This window comes from Equus caballus, chromosome 18 (assembly GCF_041296265.1).
Source record: "Equus caballus isolate H_3958 breed thoroughbred chromosome 18, TB-T2T, whole genome shotgun sequence".
NCBI classification, from domain to species: domain Eukaryota; kingdom Metazoa; phylum Chordata; class Mammalia; order Perissodactyla; family Equidae; genus Equus; species Equus caballus.
In genome coordinates this window covers 68,616,773-68,642,689 of record NC_091701.1, presented here as the reverse complement: position 1 = coordinate 68,642,689, position 25,917 = coordinate 68,616,773, and the positions used below count along the sequence as shown (strand labels likewise).

General features: G+C 41.0%; 1 long non-coding RNA gene across 3 annotated transcripts in view; it reads left to right on the top strand.

Moving 5' to 3' along the window:
* Positions 1-25,917, top strand: part of LOC102149599 (uncharacterized) — an 81,043-nt gene that overhangs the window by 22,181 nt on the left and 32,945 nt on the right. For all 3 annotated transcript variants that reach the window (XR_011428571.1, XR_011428572.1, XR_288751.4), the window contains exons 3-4: positions 16,243-16,534; positions 19,887-20,065. This is a non-coding gene — a long non-coding RNA (uncharacterized lncRNA). The remainder of the gene's footprint in view (positions 1-16,242; positions 16,535-19,886; positions 20,066-25,917) is intronic.

The following is a 25,917-nucleotide window of genomic DNA, read 5'->3' as shown; positions in this document are numbered from 1 at the left end:
CAGAAAAGTCTATTTTTTCCCTGATTTTGTAGAGTACTACATGTCCATTGTATTAAAAAAAAATCCAGGGGCTGGCCCCATAGCATAGTGGTTAAGTTCAGTGTGCTCTGCTTCAGTGGCCTGGGTTTGCAGGTTTGGGTCCTGGGCATGGACCTACACCACTCATCAACCATGCTGTGGTTGTGACCCACAGGCAAAACAGAGGAAGATTGGCACAGATGTTAGCTCAGGGACAGTCTTCCTCAGCAAGAAAAAAAAATCCACACAATAAAGAAGAAAATGAGGATTATTCTTAATTCCTGGTGAAAGTATTTCCAAATGTATTCTGGAAGAATTCCTCATATCCATGTATATAGGATCTTGCCACATCTGCTTTTGACACTTAAGATACCGGTGTACTTTTTCACTGTATTTGAGAGCACTCAGAATTCCAAGCAAAATGAATTGGGTACAAAATCTGGGAAGCCAATCCGATGTGAAACGTGATGGTAATTTGATAATACAGGAAGAGGCTGAGTGAATAAAGTAAGAATGATTGGCAAGAAGCAAAGCAAAAGGAAGCCCCCAAACCCCAGAATGGAGACCAGGTACGGTGCTAAGGTGTTGCAGTCTTTGCGTAATTTACTCCTCTCAACTCCCCTACACCATAGGTTCCACTACTGTTCTCATTTTTCACATGAAGAAACTGATGGTCAAGGAAATTAAATAAGTTACTCAACATCATGCAATTAGTAAGTGTTAGGAATTGGATCTACACCCAAGCAGTACATTTCCAGAGGCTGATTTTTTTAATTTATATTTTATTTTTACTAAAATTACACATATACATAATTTAAAGGATCAAATAGTTGTTCAAGGTTTATTTGAAAACAGCAGTCCCTAGTCTCTACCTGCCTACCCCATTCTCACAACCTAGAGGCAACTATTTTCCTTCCCTCCACCCACCAACGGCTGATTGGTAAGGTGTTTACCTCTGTGTTGTTAAATAATGTGTTTGAATTATTACTTTGCGGGTTTTCTGTTTTAAGCATTCTCTATTGTCATCTCATTCTAGAAGGGGAGGATTTAGCCCTCTGTCTCCCTCATTCCTCACCGTCTTCATGAGCTTGTGTCCCCTCTGCCCATTCTCTCAGTATAGTCTGCTGTGGTCTGAATGATTTTGTCCCCTGAAATTCCTATGTTGAAACCTAATCCCCAATGTGGTGGTATTTGGAGGTGGGGCCTTTAGGAGGTGATTAGGTCATGAGAGTGGAGCCCTCATGAATCGGATTAGTGCCCTTATAAAAGAGACTCCAGAGAGATCCATTGCCCCTTCCACGGTGTGAGATTACAACCAGAAGGCATCGTCTATGAACCGGGCAGCGGACTCTCATCAGACTCTAATCTGCCAGCGCCTTGCTTCATCTTGGACTTCCCAGCCTCCAGAACTGTGAGAAATAAATTTCTCTTGTTTATAAGCTATCCATTCTGTGGTATTTTGTTATAGCAGTCTGAATGGACTACGATAGTCATACTGTGATTTTCATTATATCTAATATTCAGTGCTGACAGTATTATAAGCAGGCAAATGCTATTCACAGCCAATACCTGTAGACCACCGTGACCACTTCTCCTTTCCTACACAATCTCCTATTTTCCCTGGAATTATTGTCATGATTATTTTACTGTTGTTTACTCAGTTTTCTTTGTACTTATTACAAACTCACTCTCCCTCAGTTGTATAAATCTCCTTTCAGTGTATTTGAATGCACTGGGGACTCTAACCATTTCATCTTCTGGAGGAAATCACACTAGCTCTAGCCCAGGTCAGATGCCCTCTAGCATTAGCTCCACTTGGGAGATTGAGACCCCTTTATCCTTATTCTGGGGATTCTCTTCACCTCTCTCCGGTCTTGGATCCTTTTTCCTGATTCCTATGTCTGCCTCTTTCTTGGTTTGTTCCCTCATTTTAATGAAAGACACAACTCAGGAGTTTCCTGAGAAAGAGTACAAAGGAGGTAAATTTTTTGAGACCTTGCACATCTGAAAATATCTTCATTCTACACTTAATGGTTTTCACAGCATAGAAATCTGTTTTTCCTCTGAATTTTGAAAGCCTTTTTTCCTTGTCTTCTAGATTCAGGTGCTGCTATTGAGAAGACAGATGACATTCTGGTGGTTGATTTCTTATATTAAACTTTTTTTTTTCCTGGAAGTTGGTAGTTTTACCTCTTTGTCCCTCTTGTTCTGCATTTTTTGTTTATTCTTCAGTATAAATTTATTGAGTGCCTACTATGTGCCAGGCACTATTATAGGTGCTGGGATTATGTCAGTGAAAGTTTTATGATGATATACTCAGGTGGGTATCTGGTTTTACCCATTTTTCTGGGCAGTTGGTGGGCCCTTCACTCTGGAAAGTGGAGGATTTTCTCATTAATTGTTTCTGTGATAATTTCCTATCCTCTGTTCTCTGCTTTCAGTAACCCTATTATTAAATGTGGGGCCTCCTGGACTGCTCCTCTAATTTTTATATCTTTTCTCTCCTACTGTCTGTTTGCTGGTCTTTTTACTGTACTTCATGGAAGATTACCTTAGCTTTATCATTTAGCCCTTATATTGAATTTCTTATTTCTAATGTCATATTTTCAATATCCAAGTTTCTTTTGAGCTTGCTGAATATTCCTTTTATAGATAACCCTGTTATTTTTTCATGTCTTCTCTCTCTGAGGACAAGACAGTTTGTTTTTGAAGTTTTCTATTGGCAGAGTTTGTTTTCTTCGAGTTGCTTTCTTCTGTTAGTTTTGGTCTCTAGCTTTCATTAATAGGCATTCCTCAAACATCTGGTAATTGCTGGCTGTTCAGTTTTATTTTAAGAAAGGGGCACTGAAAAGAGGATGCTCTGTGTGCATAAGGGGATCTTCATTGAGCTTGCTACAGGATGGTGTGACATAGGCCAACGTTCTGGACCCGTGTCAGTATCTTTTGTCTTCGCTGATTAGATTACCCAGAGAATTCTTCCAGCCTTCTGCCAAGAAAACATAAGCCTGGCTAACACTGTTCTAGGAGCCAAGTGGAGGAAGAAGATTGAGGAAGTCTCGGCACACAATTTATGAACTTAATCCTCAGCCTTCAGTATTGTAGCCCTCATCCTTTCCCCATAATCTCAATCCAGATTATCTCTGTTTTTGGCATGAGAATAAACCATCAGTTTCATACTGAATGAGGGAGAGGCCATCTCCCACCTGCAAGGGATAGGAGCGGGGGATTAGGGAACTACCAGCTTCTTACAAACACCCCTTCTTCCACCAAATCTCCTGTGCAATCGCCACCCTCATTCCCTCTTCCTAAAGTACCTGTTACTCCAGTTTTTTAGGGCTCTATATTGTAAATTGTCTTGGCTATCATCAAGTTTACCATTCAGCTTTCTTGAGTGACCTAATTCAGTTACTACTTGTCTGTCTGCTTTCTAGTTTCTAAAAGATTACTCTTTTGTCTCCCATCCCACTCCCTTTGTCCTTGTGCATTTATGTTTTGTTAAAAATCATTTTAGGGGCCGGCCTGGTGGTATAGTGGTTCAGTTCGCACGTTCCACTTCAGTGGCCTGGAGTTTGCCAGTTCAGATCCTGGGTGCGGACCTACGCACCGCTTGTCAAGCCATGCTGTGGCAGCCATCCCACATATAAAGTAGAGGAAGATGGGCATGGACATTAGCTCAGGGCCAGTCTTCCTCAGCAAAAAGAGGAGGATTGGCAGCAGATGTTAGCTCAGGGCTAATCTTCCTCAAAAAAAAAAAAAAAACCACAAAATCATTTCATTTTCTCTTACCTGGGTGAAGGAAGGAAGGGATTTGAACGCTTATGTTCAATCTGGCATCTTTAACTGGATTGCCAGATCTTAAACTAGTATCAATATGTTATAGAGAAGTCTGCAAGGTTTCTTCTTCTTTTTTTTTTTAAAGATTGGCACCTGAGCTAACGACTGTTGCCAATCTTCTTTTTTTTTCCGTTGATTTTTTCTCCCCAAATCCTCCCAGTACATAGTTGTATATTGTTTTTAGTTGTGGGTCATTCTAGTTGTGGCATGTGTGACGCTGCCTCAGCATGGGCTAATGAGCAGTGCCATGTCCGCCCCCAGGATCTGAACCCTGGGCCGTCAAAGTGGAGTGCACGAACTTAACCACTCCACCACGGGGCTGCCCACCCCCCGCCCCCACAAAGTTTATTCTAACTATTCTAGAAAGATGGACACTAAATCTAGCAAACACAAACACAGTCACTCAAGAAACGTGATAACCATAGTTGGACAAAATGTCCATCGTGACTCCATCTTTTTTTGTTGTGATTCCATGCTCACCAGAAATCTTCTAATTATGTGAAACTCAACATGTCCCAGGGAAAATTCGTAATCTAATCCCTAAACTAGGTTCTTTTACAGTGTTCACCGTCTTAGTAAGTGGTACCTCATCCTTTCATTTCCTCATGTCAGAAACTTAGGAGTAATTCTAACGCGTTCTTCCTCCTCAGCCTCCACATCTCCCCGTCACCAAGTCCTGCCTATAAATATTTGTGACGTGAGTCTTTCTTTCCATCTCTGCTGTGAAGACCTCAGTTCAAGTTAGCAACGCATCTCGCTTAGCCTTCTGCAGTTGTCTCGTAACTGGTCTGCCTGCAACCGTTCCAGCCCCTTGCTTGTCCATTTCCCTTTGCAAAATGCAAGTCAGATCTGGTCCTACACAATCTGCTTAAAATCTTCAATGACTTCCCATTACTCTTTAGATAAAGAAGACGATCCTTAGCAAGACCTGTAAGCATCTGCAGAGCCTGGCCTGTTTCCTTCTCTGGCCTTATCTAGTGGTACTCCTCCCCTTGCTGTCAGCTCCCCACCCATGCTGCCTTTCTTTCTGATCCTCTTTGTTCTGAGGCTCCTTCCCCCAGCACAGACCCCTTCAGGCAGAACAGCTGCCTCCCACAGCTGCTCTCAACAGCCCAACTTCCCTCTTCACTTGGCCAGGGTTATCACTCACTCATTGCTTAAGTCTAGGTTCTAGAGTCACTTCTTCAGGGAAATCTGGTGACGTCAGCCTCCTTTTTAATATACTCACACTGAAGCGCGCTTCATTTCTTTATAACTCTTATCTCACTTGTTAATTAGGCCCTCGGTTTTTATGACTATTTTATTAACATCTGCCTCCCCCACCAGATTGTAAGCACCATGAAAGCAAACAGCATGTCTATTACTTTTCAACACTATATTCTCAGGACCTGGCTAATTGCTGATTGTCCCTTTAAGGGTTGATTTAAAAAGAAAAGGTAATATGTATCTTGGCTGACATCTTCCTCAAATTCAGAAGAATTTCAGTATACTGAGTATCATGCAATCTTTCCTTTAAAGATTCAAAGTCATTATAATAAAAGACATGATGAGCTATAGTAGATTTCTTAGTCTTTTGAGTGTATAAGGATATTAACCATGATATTAAATAGGCTCGGACTGATTTTTCAGAAAAAAGGTGAGACAATTTTGGCGTGTTTAAAAGGGAATTTGAGGGGCCAGCCTGCTGGCGCAGCAGTTAAGTTTGCACATTCCGGGTCATCGGCCCTGGGTTTGCCAGTTCAGATCCCAGGTGTGGACCTACACACCACTTGTCAAGCCATGCTGTGGCAGGCATCCCACATATAAAGTAGAGGAAAATGGGCACGGATGTTAGCTCAGGACCAATCTTCCTCAGCAAAAAGAGAAGGGTTGGCGGCAGATGTTAGCTCAGGGCTCTAATCTTCCTCAAAAGAAAAAGGGGGAATTTGAATTTTGTAATGCTCAACAGAAGACTAAGAGATTGGTTCAATTACCACATTCAAATATAGGAAGCATTAAATAATGACAATTATTATTATCATTATTGAATACTTATCGTGTACCAGTAGTAGGCAAGACCTTTAAATACATTATCCCGTTTAATTCTCACAGCAACCCTCTGAGGTAGCTAACTGGCAGTATTTCCATTTTATCAATGAGAAAACCCAGGCAAGTTAAGGAAGAGGTTAAGAAGCTATGGGTCCAAGCGGTTGAGTCAGTGTTCACCCCAGGCAATCTGGCTCTAGAGCCTGTGAGTTTAATTCCTTTAATGAGAAAGGTGATGAGCAATTCTTTTCAAGAGGCCAGGAATTTGACCAAGGAAAACTGATCTTAAATTTGGGAGAACCTTCATTTGGACACAAGGAAGAACCATCTAGAAGTACTCAACGTTGGAATTAGCTGCTTTGAAAAAGTAAGTTGCATGTCTATTCTGATTGACTCTGAAAACCAGAATGGACTGGCATTGTAGCCCAGAAGGGTAAATTAATCATGTGTTTGAGGTCAGGGCTTAGACCCGATGATCTTTTGAGGTCCCCTCCGGTTCTCCAACTCTGAAAGATCGCTTAGTGCTGAGTTATCTTGTGTCCTCAGCCTTCTCCTTGGTTGAAAGTTTGCCTAATGTAGTCAACTTTGTATTATCCCAGGGTAGCTTACCCAGGACAAATCTTGCTTTACTGAGTTTAGTAGTCACTCTGCTTAATGACTTGCTGTGTTAACAGCTTGGCATACACTTCATCCACAGTCAGCACCAACTCAGTTTAATTACTTGCTTTGTTGACATTATACTGTCTTCAGGGAAACACTTTGAAACCCAAAACTTAACCAACTCCTGTAGTACCACGGTCTCCCCCACCCCCCCCCAAAAAAGTATGGGATCATAAATTATACTAAAGAGGAAGAAAAAGGAGAAGAATTTAAAGAAATTGACATGATTGACAGGACGATTTTGATGAACTCAAAGAACATGAAAAAAAGATGAAAGAAGACAGTGTGACAATAAATCAGAATGGCAGGGTTTATAAGAATAGTGTTAGGAGGCCAACCTGGTGGCACAGTGGTTAGGTCCACACGTTCCAGTTCGGTGGCCTGGAGTTCACCAGTTTGGATCCCGGGCGTGGACCTATGCACCACTTGTCAAGCCATGCTGTGGCAGGCATCCCACATATAAAGTAGAGGAAGATGCACATGGGCGTTAGCTCCGGGCCAGTCTTCCTCAGCAAAAAGAGGAGGATTGGCAGCAGATGTTAGCTCAGGGCTAATCTTCCTCAAAAAACAGAAAAGTAGTGTTAGGAAGACTAAATCCTTCTTTAGAATTATCTTGAGGCTTGCTAAAAATATGCTAAGGATACTTTGGAAAAAGAGATATATTTTTAAACACACAGAGAACCCAGCTTTCTGGGGCAAATGTTGTACGTGGTGGCAGCTGCTGTGTAGAGGAAAGCACAGTGGAATTGCGGTCTCCACATCTCTTCCTGGAACTCTCCATGGATCTGCCCTGTTCCAGGGAAGCTGCTACTGTCCAATCCCCATGCAAGGGAAGTCCCATTGCCCTCACTGTGTATTGGGCTGCAAGACTCAGACAAATGGTTCACACCTGCTTTTGGGGAATACTTGTCTAAAGGCCTTAAAACCTTAAAATCTATATGCTCAACTTCACCAAATGCCATATGTCTGCCTGTCATATCTAAAAAAACACTTCCCCCACTGCTCTGTTGAATCATTAGAAGAAAATGGGAAATAAAGGATGAATTGTATATCTGTTTGGACTCTAGGCAAGTTCTCTGCACTGTTCTATTTGACTTAGATAACTATTTTTTAAAAAAAATCCCACATAGGGAGTTTAATCTGGTTTGTGGAATTAGAGATCAAAAAGTCAGGGGCACGTCTGTGCATCAGCCTACCCGTGGGCTTCTGTAATGCTGTAATGTTTTAATGAAAGAGCACTAAAACCTCTTAGCAGTTTTGATTGTCTTCCTAGGACAGTGCCAGTGGCCCACAATGACCAGCAACTCTTATGTATGTGAAGATGATTGACATTATCATTCCCCAAATGCTCTAAAGCTCTAGTTTTATAAGGTTTGTCACATTTGGAACTATTAGTTCAATGTCTGTCTCATCTTCAAGTTCACTGCAGGCTTTGTCTGCCCAGTAGTGCTGGATGGTGCCCTAAGAAACTGTGTGATGCAATACCTTGCTGCTCCTACTTTATACCCTAATCCCTTCCCACACCGTCATCTTTTATGACTGTCTTTTCTCTGTTGCATTTCTAGTATTTAGCAGAATCCTTGTCACAAAGTAAATGCTCAATAAGTAAGTGGGTGGATGAATGAAAAAGTAAATTAATGGCTTGGGTGTATTTTCTTACTGTCCTCAGGACCCTGGGAAGATCACTTAATCCCGTGTTCCCAAACCTGGCTGTACTTCAGGATTACCCTGGGAGCTTTTTAAAAGCAGGGATTGTTCCTCATCTCTAGGCTCCAAATAGTAGTTTGCAAAACTCCCACAAGTGGCTATGATGAGCTCATAGGTTTGAGAAGCTAGGATTTAATCTATCTGGCCTCACTTTCCTCATCTGGGTTTGAGAAGCTAGGATTTAATCTATCTGGCCTCACTTTCCTCATCTGGAAAACAACTGGTCCTGCTGCGTCACAGAATGTCATTAAAATCAAAAGCGATAAACTGCAAAGTACTCTAGCACAGAAGGGACTGTGCATGCCTGTGTACGGTAGGACAAGAATGGAGGGCAACCCAATAGACCTGCCAGGGAGAACAAACACACAATTTCACAACCCAGGTGCTTCTCTGTGGCACATACGTGACTCATCAAATTCTAAGATTTGAACAGGATCTGCATGTTTTCTAAACAAATCAACTCCTCACCTCTTTGTCTATAGATCTCCTACATTTCCCTTCTGCTAAACTTAGAGACAAAGCACCTGTTTTATATAAAAAATAATGAAGGTTATTAGACAGAGTAGATTAGGGGAAGACCATTCATTCATTCATTCATTCCTGGCTTTAATTCTCCACTTGTTCAACTGGTCATAATTCGTCATTTGAATCTCATGCAAGGTGATGTCTTCAGGCTACTAATCCCCCTCCCTAGTGTCAACACCACTGTTGCAGACGCCATCAGTGCTCCCCTAGAGTCCCCAGATCCCAGTTATTGTTTCTGTGTGCACATCCCCCAGCTTCTGCACACTTAGTTCTAACATAACTCACTGGCAGCCTTCTTCAGAACTACCCTTGGGCTACAGGAGCCCTTTAGGCAGGGTGCACTGACAGGCAGAAAGTGGGGGGGGGGGGGGGGGTTGGAGGTGGGAATGTCAGACTCCCTCCCTCAGTAGCCAGCTCCTGACCAGCAGAGGTGTAGGAAAGCCCAAGTGACTTGCCTTGGGGCAGAATAAACTATGCAGTGTCATTTACACTCCAGAGCTCCCGTGGGTCTAGGCTGAGAATGAGACCTCACCAGAAATGACACGTTTGCATGGCTTCTTCCTCTCCACTACTCCATTTCACCCACTCCCTTACTGGTTTTTTATTTAAGAGTCCTTAATAGTCATTTGCGCACAAGGCTTCATCTCAAGATCTTCCTCATAACTTCCTCATGTTGCTCAGCTTAGATATTATAACCTAAAAATAGCTTTCCATTTGCATTTGTCTGATTACAAAGATGGAGTGTGCATCCATGTGTCCATAATAGTTAAGTCAGTTGGTTTCTTCTTTTGTGATCTCGTCTTTGCCCGTCTTATTAATTCAGATTAGGTCTTTTTTTTTTTGAGGCATAATTTACATACAGGAAAGTAAACAAATCTTAAGTGTACAGCTCAACAAATTTTTGCACATGTACACACCCGTGTAACCACCACCCGAGTCAAGATATAGAACATTTCCAGCATCCAGCGGCTCCCCCATATCTCTTCCCATCTGCAGTTACCACTCCCAAATCACCACTCTTCTAATTTCTATCATCATGGATAAGTTTAATTGGTTTTGTACTTCTTATAAATGGAAACATCCTGTATGTACTCTTTTGTGTCAGGCTTCTTTCATTCAACATTACACTTGGGAAATTTATCCATGTTGCATGTGTCATTCATTCTTTTTCATTGCTGTGTTGTTTTCCATTGTGTAGCTATACCACAATTTATTTATTTATTCTATTGTTGATGGAAATTTGGGTTGTTTGCAGTTTGGAGCTATTGTGAATAAGGCTGCTATGAACATTCTTCACATGTCTTTTGGCAGATATGAGCAATCATTTCTGGGTGTATACCCAGGACTGGAATTGCTGGGTCATATGTTATGTGACTGACTAGCTTTAGTTGGTGCTATAGCAAAAATTTTAACTCTTTGTCCTGTTTGGGTAAATTTCCCCCTAGTTGATTGCTTGCCTTTTAAATTTTACTTGTCTTCTTTTTTCCCAAGTTTTATTGCAGTATAATTTTCACACATAAAACTCACCTTTTTTAAGTGTAAAGTTTTAAGAATTTGGCTAGGATTACAGTAGGATAACCACTACCACAATCAAGACAGAGAACATTTCCATCACCCTAATTATCTTCTATTTGAACATAGAAATATTTAAATTTTTGATGCCATCTTGTATGATGTATTGCCTATTATTTCTCTATTTTAAAAATTCTTTACCTGTTAATTCCTCCAGTTGAAGTCTAGAATTACTCTACAAAGTGTCAAAACAAATTTCATTGCCTTCTTATCTGGAAACACAAACATGTAATAAATACAGAGTCCTGGCTCTTGAGCTGGACAGGTCAGCATAGGAATCCCAGTCACTTACTTGCTGGATGACATTAGGCAAGCTCCTAGCCTCTCTGATATCAGTTTCTTCTTCTGTAATGTGATTATAGTAACAGTGCCTTTGCCATGAGTTTGTTGTAAGAAGTGGTGAAAATAATGAACATATAGCAAGAGCATGCTATTTACCAGGCACTGTTCTAAGCACTTTATAGGTAGTAACTTATTTAATTTTTTTTTTTGAGGAAGATTAGCCCTGAGCTAACATCTGCCACCAATCCTCCTCTTTTTGCTGAGGAAGACTGGCCCTGAGCTAACATCCATGCCCATCTTCCTCTACTTTATATGTGGGATGTCTACCACAGCATGGCGTGCCAAGTGGTGCCATGTCCGCACCTGGGATCCAAACCGGCGAATCCTGGGCTGCCAAAGCAGAACTCATGCACTTAACTGCTGCGTCACCGGGCTGGCCCCCAGTAGTAACTTATTTAAACATTACAACAGTCCTGTGAGGTACGTATTGTCCCTCTCCCAGTTTTATAGATGGATAAACTGAAGCACAGAGAATTTAAGTCAACTGAGTCAGGCTCAAGAGCTGTGTGCTGGCCACTGCAGCACTTCTCCACTTCATAGATAAGGAGATGACAAAGGGAAAGCCTGGAGTACAGTGCCTAGCACGAAGGACACAGAAATGCTAATTTTTTTTTTTTTTTGTCGCTGAGGAAGATTGGCCCTGAGCTAACATGTGTGCCAGTCTTCCTCCATTTTATATGAAAGACACTGCCACAGCATGGCCTGACGAGTGTTGTATAGGTCCGTGCCCAGCATCCAAAGCTGTGAACCGCACGCTGCCAAAGCAGAGTGCACAAACTTAACCACTACGCCACTGTACCGGCCCCAGAAAAACTAACTTTCATCTTTATCATTTGTCTTCTTTATATACTGAATAAAGTTACATAATTGTCCTTATATAGGTCATGTACATTTCTTGTTAAGGCTCCTCATAAATATTGTGCACAAGATGTCTTTTTTTCCCACTGTTTTCTCATTGTTTATTTTGGAGCATAGTGAAAGCTATTGACTCATTGTTTATACCATGGAGCTAAAAGACCCTCAGCAGCACATCAGTACCATTTAAAACACCCCTCCAAAAAGCAACTTTAATTATGTCTAGTGCTCTTTTAATATCAGATGAAGTTAGTAGATAGTAATGAGGAAAAAATGGAAATAAGAAATAGCATTTTAGATTCTTTCTCCCTTGGTTAAAGGGAAAAAAGAGGGGAAAGAGTAGGAAGAAACAGTACACTCATCTGAGACTAGTGCATGAAAAACCAGAGCATGTTACCTCTCCCCCAAAATAACACTTTATTCTCAAGCTCCTTTTTAATGTTATACTTTAAAGCAATGTTTACAGTTTCAATTGACTAAGTAAATTTTCTAATGTCTTCCCACCGCTTGGAGGATTCTGAGATGAGCAAACACTTCTTCCTACTGCATGTTTGTATATTTTATTGTTCTTGTTCATCTGATCGGGGGAAAAAAAAGGAGGGGTAACGTTTTTTTGGAAAAATTGATTTCTCTTAAATAGATAGCCAAACATACTTGTTGGGGACAGGGGGAGAAGAACGTTCCTCTTGGGCAAAAGATTAAGAGGTTTTGACCTTTGTATAGTAGATACATTTAAAAGTGACTGTGTCAGCTGTCCTGAGAACATTTTAGCGCCTGTGAAGCTATGCCTGTGTCAATGTAACAATGACAGATCTGCTGCCAGTCAAGAGGCCAATGGGAAAAGATGCTAGTCAAAGAACAAGGAGAATAACTCAAGGAGGATTAATGAAAGGACTGTTTACAAAAGGTGTGGGCGGACAGAGGAACAACAAGGAATGGTTCAGTATGCGAGGGCCAGTAATAGTGAAACTGTTACCACCTCGGACCAAAAGGGAGAGAGTGAAGGAGCGGTGACGGGAACTCGGAGAGCCTGGAGGTAAGGCCACATTCTGAAGATCCCAAAAGGACGATCATATCCAGATCCAATAATAAGTATAATGTGCACTCAAAGGAGGCCCAGTTACAGCACTAGAAAAGGTGGTATTTCCCTAAAGCCACTCAACACGTGTTTCTTGAAATTAATTTTATTAAGCATAAGAAAATCAGCTAATGTGATAATCAAAACTTTGGGTTTGTAAATGACAAAAACCTAAGTCAACTGGCCAAAACAAAGAAAGAGAATTTATTTGGTCACAATTGGGAAATTCAGGAGTGCAAGTGGCTTCATATGTAGCTAGACCCAGGGGCTCAGCTAATTGTAAATCTCTCGGGGTGAACAAGCATGAGAAGAACTCTAGCACCGTCCCTGTCCTCATTCATTCCTCCCAAGGGTAGGAGGCGTGATCTGGGTCTGTAGGTACATGGGTGCAGAGGAGGACAGTGGGGGCTAAACTCTAGCAGAAACTCAGGTCACCAAACCATGAGCCATGGCCTGGGAGAGAGTTATCCAGCTGGTGAACTGGGAAAACGATTGGGCATGTGGGCATGGTTCAGCTCCTCCAGGGCCCTTCGTTTTGTCTGATCAGATCATCTGTCTTCCAGTCCGCCCTCCTACCTTGTGCTAAGCACTCTGCAAACGAGGGCAAAGTCTAAAGATTCCAGCCATGCCAGTGGCTGGTTGTAAATCAAATTAACTAAGGAGTAGAAGGTTAGAAAGTTCTTTCGGGCAGCAATCCAAAGCCATGAGCTCAGTCAGCTTATCAGTAATAAAACTATTTCATCTCCATTTACCCAACCTCTGCATCTACCTCTCAATTTATTCTGAATTTAGACAAAGAGGGTATTATATTTCAGACCCCGAAAAACTCCATCAATAGTGTTATCAGGATACTTTCTACTCTTTCCATCTCTCAACAATGCTTTTCTTTCTGTGCTTCATTCTCAGGCAGATTTTTCTCATTTTGGAGTAAAGACGGCAAAAGAAAGTTCAAAGTTTACCTTGATCTTGCAGCTTACAATTTCTGTGAGAAGAGAGTGACTTTCATGATAACTCTAGCAAATATCATGGGGAAATTTGTCATTGGTTTGGCCTGGGTCTTGTCTTTATCCCTGGACAGGAATGGAGCACCTTGATTGGCCACACCTGTGTCACTTGACCACTCCAGTCTCTGGGACTGGGTCAGCCTCACCTGAGCCGTACAAGATAATGAATGAGGAGGGGACTACACTCATGAGGAAACTGAGCAGAGAGTAACTAGTTTAGTCTCAGCAGATTGCTAAGGACTTCAGAATGCTTTATCATTTTTTTTCTTCTTGTTACTGGTTGTCACCTTGGCTATACATTGGAACCACCTAGGGAGCACACCAGCCCAGACTAATTAACTCAGAGTCTCCTGGGGATGGGACCCTGGCATCAGCATTTTTACAGCTCCTGAGGTGCTGCTGATGTGAAGCCAGGATTGAAAAACAGTGTATGTAGAACATTATTTCTTTTCTTTTCTTTTTTTTTTTGAGGAAGATTAGCCCTGAGCTAACATCTGCCGCCAAGCCTCCTCTTCTTTTTGCTGAGGAAGACTGGCCCTGAGCTAACAGCTGTGCCCATCTTCCTCTACTTTATATGTGGGACGCCTACCACAGCAGGGCTTGCCAAGCGGTGCCATGTCCGCACCAGGGATCTGGACCAGCTAACCCCCAGGGCCACCAAACCCCCAGGGCTGCCAAAGTGGAACCTGCGAACTTAACCGCTGTGCCACTGGGCCAACCCCCCAAAAACATTATTTCTTATCTGGGGCCAATTAAGGTTGACATTGATCTTGTTCTCTAGCTAGCTTTAACTCATTCAAAATAGGAAGCCTGAGCGTAGAGGGAGATTCTGGGAAGACAGAAGTAATAGTCACATGGCTTTTGAATCTTTCTATATTTCTATGTAAAAACAGACAGAAAAACTAAATACAAAAACCAAAACCCGTGAACAACGTATGCAGCCAAACTGGGTACAGGATATGCCCACAGACCGTGAAGTGACAGCAGGTGATGGCAAACCACAGTTTCTGTTAATGGATGCAGAGGAGAGGCAGCTGGGTGTCTGAAGGGTGCAAGACCAGGAGATCCACAGAACAGGGGACAGCAGCTGCCTTCCAAGACAAGGCCCCACCCAGAGGAGAAACTGCTAGAAGTGGAATCAAATTGAGCACAACAGGGCCAATAAAAAGTGAAGGAAAGAGGGGACCCCTCCAAAGTCAGGGAGTGGAACAGAGTCGGGAACTTTCACAAAAGAGAGTCAACTCCAAAATGTGAAAGGTAACACACTAAATTTTAAAAAATAATTATCTTAGGCAGTAAAATTTCTTAAAATTTTCATATATTTCTTGTCATTTAATACTTTTTTTCCAGTGAGCTTGTATAGCTGAAATAGTGAGCATGTATTTTGTAACATGCATATTTTACAAAAGCCATATATATTTAAATTATAATACATATTTAAATTAATATTGAAAGATAGTACTCTAAAATATAGGTGCCTGAACTAGCTGATATATCCGAAAGGCAGTACCCACAAAGATAGGACCCACCCTGAGATCAGCTAAATTAATCCAAACCGAGTAATCAAGAAGGAAAGTGGGGCCTTCCAAGACAGACTGTGCTAACAAGCCACTGGTGCCACCGCCTTCTGCTGTAGACTTGCTATTGTTTAGACATTATGAGGGCAATGAATGGTAACTAGCCGAATGCATAAGTCTAAAATATGAATGAATGTAGAGTATGAGAAAACTTTAAATCAGTTTTGTTTTTTTTTTTAATGAACCTTAAAAATCAAGCAAGCATTTCAGGAGAATGAAAAAACTAGAGTAAAGATTATTTAGAACTTTGAATTGGAGAATACTGCAGTGTTGGGCTAAACTCAGTTTCAATAAATAGAGTCAGCTGAAGAAGTAAGTCTAAAATCAGGTCTCAATCTCTTCTCTACTGTAACACACACATGAGAGACTTCCTGCGTACATAATGCTCACCATTTCCCACATGTTAGCTGATCCTCTCTCCCTAGAAACATGTTAGAATGCAAGTGAGAGATTCTTGAGTCCCCTTTATTTAAAGAACTAGAGGAAACCTTGGAAAACTTCAGGACAACTCTTGTCAGTAACGATGAGGTGGTGAGGGCTTTGGCGTTGGCATGAACCCACGTTTGGCTGGTAATCTGACCATTTCCCCAATCTACGTTCTCAGGCAAAGTACTTTACATCTCAAAGTTTCATTTTCTCCATATGTAAAATGGGCTTAATAATTCTACACAGGCTGTTGTGATAATAAAATGAAATAATGAATGTAGAATATTTAGCACAATGCCAAAATGTTGGCTATTAATAATAATTATAAACTTAACCAGTAACAATCTCTGTATGGATGACAATACACTAGTGTGAAGGGGAAAAAGTGCCGTTGAAAACCAGTAATCTAAATAGTCTTAAGTTTCATTCTTAATAAAATTCTTTTATTCTTTATATATTTCCTTCATATAGTATTCAGGTTAATAAATTACTTATTATTATTTAAAATATTACAAGTACCTACTATGTATAAGGCACATTCACATTTGATGGTAATTAGACAGTAAAGGTATTTGGTTTTCTCTCATTTTATTTAGCTATTTATTTATTTATTTTTCAGGGTACTCTTCAAATGAAGAGTTATTTTAAAACCAAAGTAACAGCCTGATGGATGGATGCCTGTACAGACAGCTCATCTTCACTTCTGAGCCTCAGCAGGACTTAGCTGGGCTTCTGGAGTACTGAGCTGAGCCTGCAGCTGTGCAGCCTGGAGCAGCTCTCCCAATCCAAGAGTGGGAGGTCTGTGGGACCACAGATTTCACCAGCTGACTGCAGAAAAGCCCTGAGTTCATCTCAACACCTGTCTTCATCTCAACACCTGTGTTCTGAGTTGTCCAAGCCCTGGGAACCTGGTAAACAAACCACCCTCAGTGTTAGTCCCTGTCGTCAGCAGAGTATTGTAACCAGCTGATTTCCTGTGCATGGTTGCAAATAACTTCGTTTGAGTGATTTCTCACCCAGGTGACTAAATCAACTGGTGGGTTTAGCGTTTGTGTGGACAAAGACTTAGAACCTGTTTTCCGTGGTGCAATTTTAGTGTCTGCGATCTTTCCAGTCATTTTTGTCTACAAGCTGTTGGCCCTGAGAATTATTTACATTTTAATTACAAGTGCTCAACCCCCTTTAGGAAGCGAGGCAAGCAGCTTATTTACTTCCTACAGGCAGGCTTCTGAGGAAACAGCTTAGCCAGGCTTGCTGAGCTATTGAACCAAACTAAAGTAACTTGCACCAAGTCCTTATCCGCCAGCTCTGCTTCTCCTCTGCTGGGGCTTCTCAGGGGAACCAAAACTGAAATAAGCTGCTCTATGTAGCAATCAAAATACTGCCTCATTTTTTCCGGCTTCCTTTTCTCTGGATGAAGCAACCTTCTACCAGATTCTATTTGCGTATATGTACAGCTCTCATTTATTGAGCATTGCAAGGGAGTGAGTTTGTTCTCTATGTGCCTTTTGAAATAGCTTATCCCTTTAATCATTTAACCTTTTCCTTATTTACCAAGAAATATTTTTAAATATCAGTCGGACTCATTCCCCTTCTAAAACAGAATACACTAAACAGAAAGCAAACTTCCCTTGATGCCACGTGGCTGTCACTGTGGATTAGTCATTGAGATGTACTCTGATACCCACAAGGGCGACGGAAGTGGGAGGACTTGTTTGTCTCAACGTTAAATAATCCCACACTGATATGTCCGAATTCTTGTTTCTGCCTTGAGGTCTCTTCCTTCCCTGTCTGGCTGTCTATCTCTAACAGTCCCTTTCTCCACTTCTAATGTGCTGTTTCTAATCTGCCATGAACTGGGAAATCAGCTGAGCCTGTTCCTAGAACTGGGGAAATCAGATAACCCTATTTCCTAGAACTAAATTCCTGACGTCATGTTCTATGAATGGAGTGCATAAACTTCAGTGTGTACTTGGCTGTTAGTTAGGATGCTTTTGGCTGCAAATAATTGAAAATCCTGACTCATCATGGCTTAAACAACAAGGCAATTTATTGTCTCATGGAACAAAGAGGCTCCAAGGAGGATGGAGTCCAGGTACCATACTTCAGGCCCCATTTTACTCCTGGTAATTCTACCACCTCTGCCTTTCATGCTTGGCTTCATCCTCCAACTGGTGACAATATGTCTGCAGTGGTTCCAGAAGCACATGCTGACAAGCAATGTTCCAAGCAAGGAGGGAGAACATCTCCTTCTGTGTCTCTTTTAGGAGACGGAAACCTTTTATTTTTTTATTGTAGTAACATTATACAAATTTCAGGTGTACATTGTTATATTCCGATTTCTGTGTAAATTACAGCACATTCACCACCCAAAGACTAATTACAACCCATCACCATACACAAGTGCCTAATCACCCCTTTTACTGTCCTCCCTTCTCCCTTTCCCTCTGGTAACCACCAATCCAATTTCTGTCTCCGTGTGTGTGTTTGTTGCTGTTTTTATCTTCTATTTATGAGTGAGATGATTTGGTATTTGACTTTCTCCCTTTGGCTTATTTCACTTAGCATAATGCCCTCAAGGTCCATCCATGTTGTCACAAATGGCCAAATTTCATCCTTTTTTATAGCTGAGTAGTATTCCATTGTGTATATATACCACATCTTCTTTATCCATTTGTCCCTTGATGGGCACGTAGGTAGCTTCCAAGTCTTGGCTATTGTGAATAATGCAGTGAACATAGGGGTGCATATATCTTTATGCATTTGTGTTTTCATGTTCTTTGGATAAATACCCAGCGGTGGAATAGCTGGATCATATGGTAGATCTATTCTTAATTTTTTGAAGAATCTCCATACTGTTTTCCATAGCGCTGTACCAGTTTGCACTCCCACCAGCAGTGTATGAGGGTTCCCTTTTCTCCACATCTGCTCCAACATTTATTGTTTCCTGTCTTGTTAATTATAGCCATTCTGACGGGAGTGAGGTGATATCTCATTGTAGTTTGATTGCATTTCCCTAATAATTAGTGATGTTGAACATCTTTTCATGTGCCTGTTAGCCATCTGTATATCTTCTTTGGAGAAAGTCTTTTCAGATCTTTTGCCCATTTTTTAGTTGGGTTGTTAGTTTTGTTGTTGTTGAGATGTATGAGTTCTTTACATATTTTGGATATTAACCCCTTATCAGATAAGGAGAAAGAAACCTTTCCCAGGGGTTCCCCAGCTGACTTGTCCTCAGGGCCCAGAATTGCCATTTCCTAAACCAACCACTGACTGGGGATAGAATTCTCATGATTGACTTGGACTAATTAGCATCCTGGACCAAACTGGAATCCTCTTAAGAATAAGAAGAGTAAAAAGTAGACATTTGGAAGGGAACCAACAATATATGCTAGAAATTGAAATTGTCTGCTTATGATTTTTTAAACAATTTTTATAGATTTGCAACTGTGTCTATAGTTATTTCAGATTTGGAGCAAGTCGCTTTTAGAAAAATGAGATATTGTTTTAAAATACAATCAAATGGTAACTAGAGATATTTAATGAAAAACTAACTTTGGGTTACATGTACCATAAATGGAGACAAATTTTGGTGGTTGCTTCTCTGTGAATATTATAACACTTGAATGATTCAACCTAAAGTAAAAAGACTACACAGTTTATTACAAGGAAATGTTCAGAGGAAGGAGCTGTTGAGAGGGAAGAGCTGTAGAGGGGTGAGCCTTTTCATGAAGGCCAGATACCCTTCAAATGACTAGCGGTAAACGCATTAAGTGACAGGAAGATCCCAGCAACCAAGATTCAGTTCTTGGAGCACATTAGGTAGGAGGTCTTAAGACCTAGACTACTCTTTAGGGTATAAGCAATCATGGATAAATTGGGCAGATTTGCCCATATCTTTTGCTTCTTTCTTGCAGCTCTGGAAATCTCCCTATATGGGGAGCTCAAGTGAGCATTTCTTCAATTAACACAAGAATATAGATATAGGACTGTTCTTTTAGATCAATTAATGCACCCCTCTTATTTCATAGAGTTCAAGCTTCCAAGAAGACATCAGCTCTTCTTTGAAGTGGTCCCTGACTCTCCTCCCCATCTCAAATTGTGATTTCATGTTCCTTCTCTTTGCTCCCTTAGCATCTCTGCATACTTCCAACATAATATTTACCACACTGGATTATAGTCTTTGATTTTTGTTTGTCTTTTCCCCTAAATTCCAAGTATCTTGACAAAGAAACCAGGTTCTACTTATTTTTGTGTCCACAGGGTCCTAGTGCTTAATGATTATCTGTCAGAAGGATGGATGAATAGATCGATGGAGAAACTAAGGAGCAAAGCAATCAGTGATTTGTTCCAGCCCACTCCGGAAGAGGGCTGCTCAGTCAGGGTAGAAACCTAGTTTCCAGGGCTGTTTTCCAATTCACAAATCTGCTACGTCTATGCAGGTGAGTTTTTGTTGGGGATTTTGTTTTTAAGTAAATTCTCTTAAGACTATGCTAGGGCAAGTAGAATGTGATGACACCAGAAGTGAAAGGATCCTGAAATCCTGGCATCAGGATGTGCGGGGTTTTAGGAATGGCAGTGTGGCTCAAAAAGACTTCTTATGAGAAACAAAAAGACTCCCAATTCTCTTCTTCAAGGCACCTTTGGTTACCAACCATTTAGGAGACTGAGCCCTAAGCCTTTCCCCCCACCCCGCCGCCCCCACTGTGTACAAAAGACAAGATGCTGTGAACATGAGGATAATATCCACTAGAAGCCTCTATCATTCATTTTGGCTTTGTGACAACTTCCCTGGAAACTCAACATCTTGAGGGGTGAAGTTGGTTTTTGTTTGTTTTTTTTTAAAGGTTGGCACCTGAGCTAACAACTGTTGCCAATCTTTTTTGTTTCCTGCTTTTTTCTCCCCGAATCCCCTCAGTATATAGTTGTATATTTTAGTTGTGGGTCCTTCTAGTTGTGGCATGTGGGACATCACCTCAACGTGGCCTGATGAGCAGTGCCATGTCCGCGCCCAGGATCCGAACCGGCGAAACCCTGGGTCACCGAAGAGGAGCGTACAAACTTAACCACTCGGCCCCTTAGGATGAAATTTTTTTACTGCAAAGTTTCAGTGTCACTTTAGTGAGATCATAGAACACTCTTTTCTTGCACTAGAACCAGGCAGAAAGTCTCACTCACTTACAGCCAGCACAGTCCCCAGGCTCATTATGGCCTAACTGGTCACCTAAAGTAATGAAAGGGGGAACAGCTTATTCTTGTTCCAGTTGCCATTTGACCAAAATCCTACCAGAGTCACCTATCTGTGAGCGTTTATTCCTCACTATGGAATGTAACTCTTGCTCATCCCTGAAAAACTTGAGTGACCCGTTATATTGAATGGTGAACCCATTCCAGAAGGTGGACTGAACTGGCTCCAGAACTGGTGAAAGCATCCTTTTTGCTTCACATTTCGGGACTCTTGTGAATTATCAGCACATCAAGCCCTAACTAGAAATGCAAGATCTTTCAAATTTCACGAACTACAGCAGGTAATTTGACTGAAAACAATTTGGCAAAATGAAATTTTGCCAAATATAATTTGACCAAATATGAAGTGTTTATAGGTATTTAGTTTAAAAGTAATTTGGTCAATAGGAAAATTGGTAAAATAATACCTACATGAAAATGAGTAACCACAATCACTGCTTCTTTTAGTGTTGGTAATTTTGGTATATATACCATGAGGTGGCTTTGTAGCTATGTATCTTAAGCATTTTTGTCTGCTTGTTAAAATTGGTTCCTTTTTTTTTTTTCCTGATTACTTATACTCTTTGCTTCAAATGGAACAACCTGAAAGACCAAGAAAAGTAGATTGGTTAAAACAGCATAAATATCCATTAATAAAGGGATTCATTAAAACAGAATTTTCATATATTTTCTTTTATGCTTTATTTTATTATTTAACTTCTTTTGTTAATTTTCTCTTAGTGTAAAAGCAATGTTACTCAATAGAAAAAAATTAGAAAATATAGCCATGCAAAAATGGGATATTATGAACACTCATAAATTTACCTATCCAGTTGACACCTTGAAACCTTGAGTTATTTCCTTCCAGGATACACACACACATCTAACCCCTGAAAATAGGATCGTGCTATAACAATGTTTTATAACCTCTGATGTAACCTCTGTATAAGAAGGCCACAAACTGTTGGACCTCGACGCTGTTTTAACTAGTATTCTATTGGCCAAAAACAAATTAAGAATTATTTTACATCCAGATAGTGGGAAAAAAGTGATATGTGGACACAAATGCTTAAAGCCACATAAAGGGTTATGAAACTACCCTGTGATTAATACTAATTATTAATATTTTAACAGCAGTTTCTACAAATTCAGAATTTTAACCAGATTGTTCTATCGGCCAGTTTTCTTTGGATCATCTTTTTCAGTTCCTAGTTGCTTGTGGCCAGATCAGTTTTGAGCAAGTTATTAGGAGGTGCAGTTCATTTTTAAGCTCGGCATCCTTCCATGTCAAAGCTGCCAGAGATGTCTGCATCAGTCATTTCCAACCCATCTGCTCTGCGGCACACAACCTCTGGGTGGCCAAATTAGTGACACACCTGTGGGCCTTGTGCCAACAAGAATTTCGGGTGACCTTCACAAATATATTCAAGAGAATAGAAGTAAAAGTAAAGGGAGATTGGATGAAGGGTGCACAGAAACTCTCTGTTCTATGTTGGCAACTTTTCTGCAAACCTAAAATTCATTCAAAATAAAGAGTTAAAAAAATAGCCTGAAATATAAACAAATTGGAGAAAAATCTTTCCTGAAAATTAGGAGAAATCAACCTCCCACCCCCGTACACACGCACACACACACAGAGTGATCAGATGAGACCAGTATGAAAATTGGTACCCAGGAGGCATGCTGTGGGGGGTTTACACAATATCTGTAGTTGAGCTGGGCCAAACATTGTCATTACAAGAATAACATTCTCATCTGTGAAAACGCACTGCTTAAAGAGGAGAAGCAAAAGATTTCCTGCACTTAGGTCTGAGACATTTTTCTGCAGGTTTTTGCAAAGTGAGGATAAAGTGATATAGGGGTTAACATCCTCAACAACACCCCAGCTCTAAATAAAATAATGTCCTGTAGAAGCAGGAGTAGGATCTGCATTGATAGGCAGAGAGGGCAAAGAAGTTAGATTTCTTTAATAGTCATTTGAGATACTAGAAATATACTTTAAACAATTTTCTCTTTAAAAGAAAAAAAAGCCTAATTATGGGCAGCAGTGGGGTAAGAATATTTCAGGAAATATTAGCATACCTGCCTTGTCAGGAAGGTTTAAAAATAAATACTAGACAAGACAAGCAGACGTGATATACAGGTCCAGATCACATAGCTATTGGCCAAAGCTGAAAAGCAAGACTTGAGGCAGCTGAGTTTTAAGAAGAAATGGAGCAGCACAGTGTTCCCTTAAAATACGTGACAAATTCCATGCCGCCAAGTGCCACCTGCACTGTTTATTTGTTGGCTTCTTTATTTCAGTCTGTTAAAAAAAGTCTGTCTGTTGGGAGGCACAGCCTGTCCCAAGCAAAATCAGAAAGAAGCATAAGCTGTATCTACTATTGGCTTCCTCCCTATAACTCTGTCCTCCTTCAACTTAAAAGAATGTTGCAACAAGGCTGAAAGAAAGGAGTGGAAGCATTTAGCTCTGCATTCCTGAGGTCCAGTCTTGATTAGAGGAAGGATTCTTAGGATGCAATCTTGAAGAAGAGAGAGGGTACTGGGAAGCGTGGAGCCCAGAAGCAGAGGTAAACCCTCAAGGGACAGAATCCAATGGAATACAGGTGGGCTTACATGAATTCCAACTGGGAAAGAGAAGGAAGATCCCAAGGGTTTCCTTTATTCACAGGACCTTCCCCTGGTGGGCAAAGGGTGGAGAGGGGGCCTGTTCCCACTTTAGACTCACAAGGTGTCATGCTTTTTCATCGCCGGAGATCTAATCCTCTCATGAAATTGACTAACCCTATAGTGTGAAGGAGGCCCTTAATGAGGCTGCTAGAAGTCTATCCTGGAGTTTGTGGGGATTGCGAGGGAGGGAGCATTGTCTACAGACCCAAACTTCCTAGTGACAACTCCAGGACTTGGAACCCTGCCAACCTGAGCACTGGTCTCCTAGGCCAGGGAGTTCCTTCTGTCCTTACTCCCTTGTCTTCTCTTCCCCTCTGCCCCAGGATGCTGGGCAGGCAGGATCCATTCTTCCTGCAACTTCTTCTCCAGCCTTTGCCTCTGCCCATGCTTAAGTCTCTTCACCTCACACCCTCTCCCCACATGCTCACCCCAAGCATGGCAACACAGGCTTCCTGTCCTGGATGGATCATCACTCAGCCTCCAGACACCTGGGCCTGGTTCTTTTGAGAGTGGTTGGGTGCAGCTGCACAGGGGGAGAAAGGAAATGAACCAAGGAGCCTCAGCCATGGGCCTTTGCAAGTGAGGAGGGGACAGGAAATCCTGAACTGCTGATGGCAAATCCTGATGCCTAATTCCCCCATAATGCAGATTCAGATAAGGAAGTTGAGACCGAATGTGACTTGTTCCAGATCACTCATTTATTTATTGCCAAAGTCAAAATTAGAATCCAGCTCACACAGATACCATACAATTGACATGGCTGCTTCTGCCATGCCACGTAGAAACAGAAGGAAAACCATGATCTTTCCTGAAATACCCATACTAATAGGAGATTGAGAAAAATACTGGAAAGCTTTACACTGAAACTATTGAAACAGGTACTATGAAACTAACAAAGAAAAGTCTAAATTGATTTTTTTTAAAAAAGCTTGCGTTGTCCATATAAAATAATATTAATTTGGGGCATATCCACACAGGGCAAAATATCTTTTATAAATATTCACTAGTGTGAAATATCGATTACATATATTTTCATAGCAATAATCAAAGAGATGGAATTTCAAAATTAGTTCTGCCTTCCTTCCTGAAATTAGGAATGGTTTTGATAAACTTGGTCAACTAAAAATAATCTCTCTGTATCTGTCGAGTTGGTAAAAGTTTTTTAGGAAACAAATATTGTTTTTCTATTTTAGAATTGAATCACAACTTCTATGTAGAGACGACGGTTTCTGGAAGAGGAGCTATTTTAAAATGGCCACGAGGGTCTATAAACCGTTTATTCAGCATTGCCTCCCTTGCCTAAGAAAGTAATCTGATGCTAATCAAATGATTGGAGTATTCAGTCCAATTAAACAGATATTTAGTACCTAAGTGATGGTTTTCGGTATGGGACACAAAGAGATGCTGCTCTCACAGAGCTTGCCATCAGAGGGGAGGATTAGATAAGGACAGACAGCTGTCATATGAGGTGAACTTCAGGTAGGGTGAGTGAGCAAGAAGGGTGCAAAGAGCTATGGGGATTCAAAGGAAGGAGGGAACACAAATATTTGTTGAAAAGAACTTTGTACTGGAATAAATGAGAGATTCAGGAGAAGCAGCTGTGGAGGTAGATGCTTGAGACGTGCCTTGAAGGATGGGAGGGATTGAAAAAAACATCCCTGGGCTTTGCTCCAGAGCACAAACATGCAGAAAATGCAAATATTTAAGATGATTTTTAAAAGATTGTGTGAAATATTTTAATTTGCTCCTTCTAAAAACACTTACCTCTTTCCACTGTGGTGAACTTATCCAGGTCCCCCGATCCCAGCCATTTTGGGCAGCCTTCTTGTGTGAGACCAGAGGCGTCCTACCAGCCTGGGGACCTTTTGCTTTTGTGTTATAAATGCTACTTCCTCCCTCCTCCCCATTCCCATAGCTCATATTGAGTCTTCATTTGTGCTTGCACTGAGGATGGCATTGCTTATAACTTAATTCACTCATTCGACAAATATTTATTGAACATCTGCTGTGTTCCAGGCATTGCCAGGCGCTAGTAATAGAAGGGTAAATGCAAATTATAGGGAAATGCAAATCAAAACCACAGTGAGCGATCACCTCACACCTGTTAGGATGGTCAAGAAAACAAAAGATAACAACTGTTGGTGAGGATGTGGAGAAAAGGGAACCCTTGTGCGCTTTTGGTGGTAACGTAAAATGATGCAGCTACTATAGAAAACAATAGGGAGGTTTCTCAAAAAATTAAAAATAGAATTACCACATGATCCAGCAATCCCACTTCTGGGTATTTGTCCAAACTAATTCAAATCAGGATCTCAAAGAGATATCCATCCTCCCATGTTCATTGCAGCATTATTCACAATAACCAAAGTGGAATTAGCTTCACAATGGAAGCTAATTG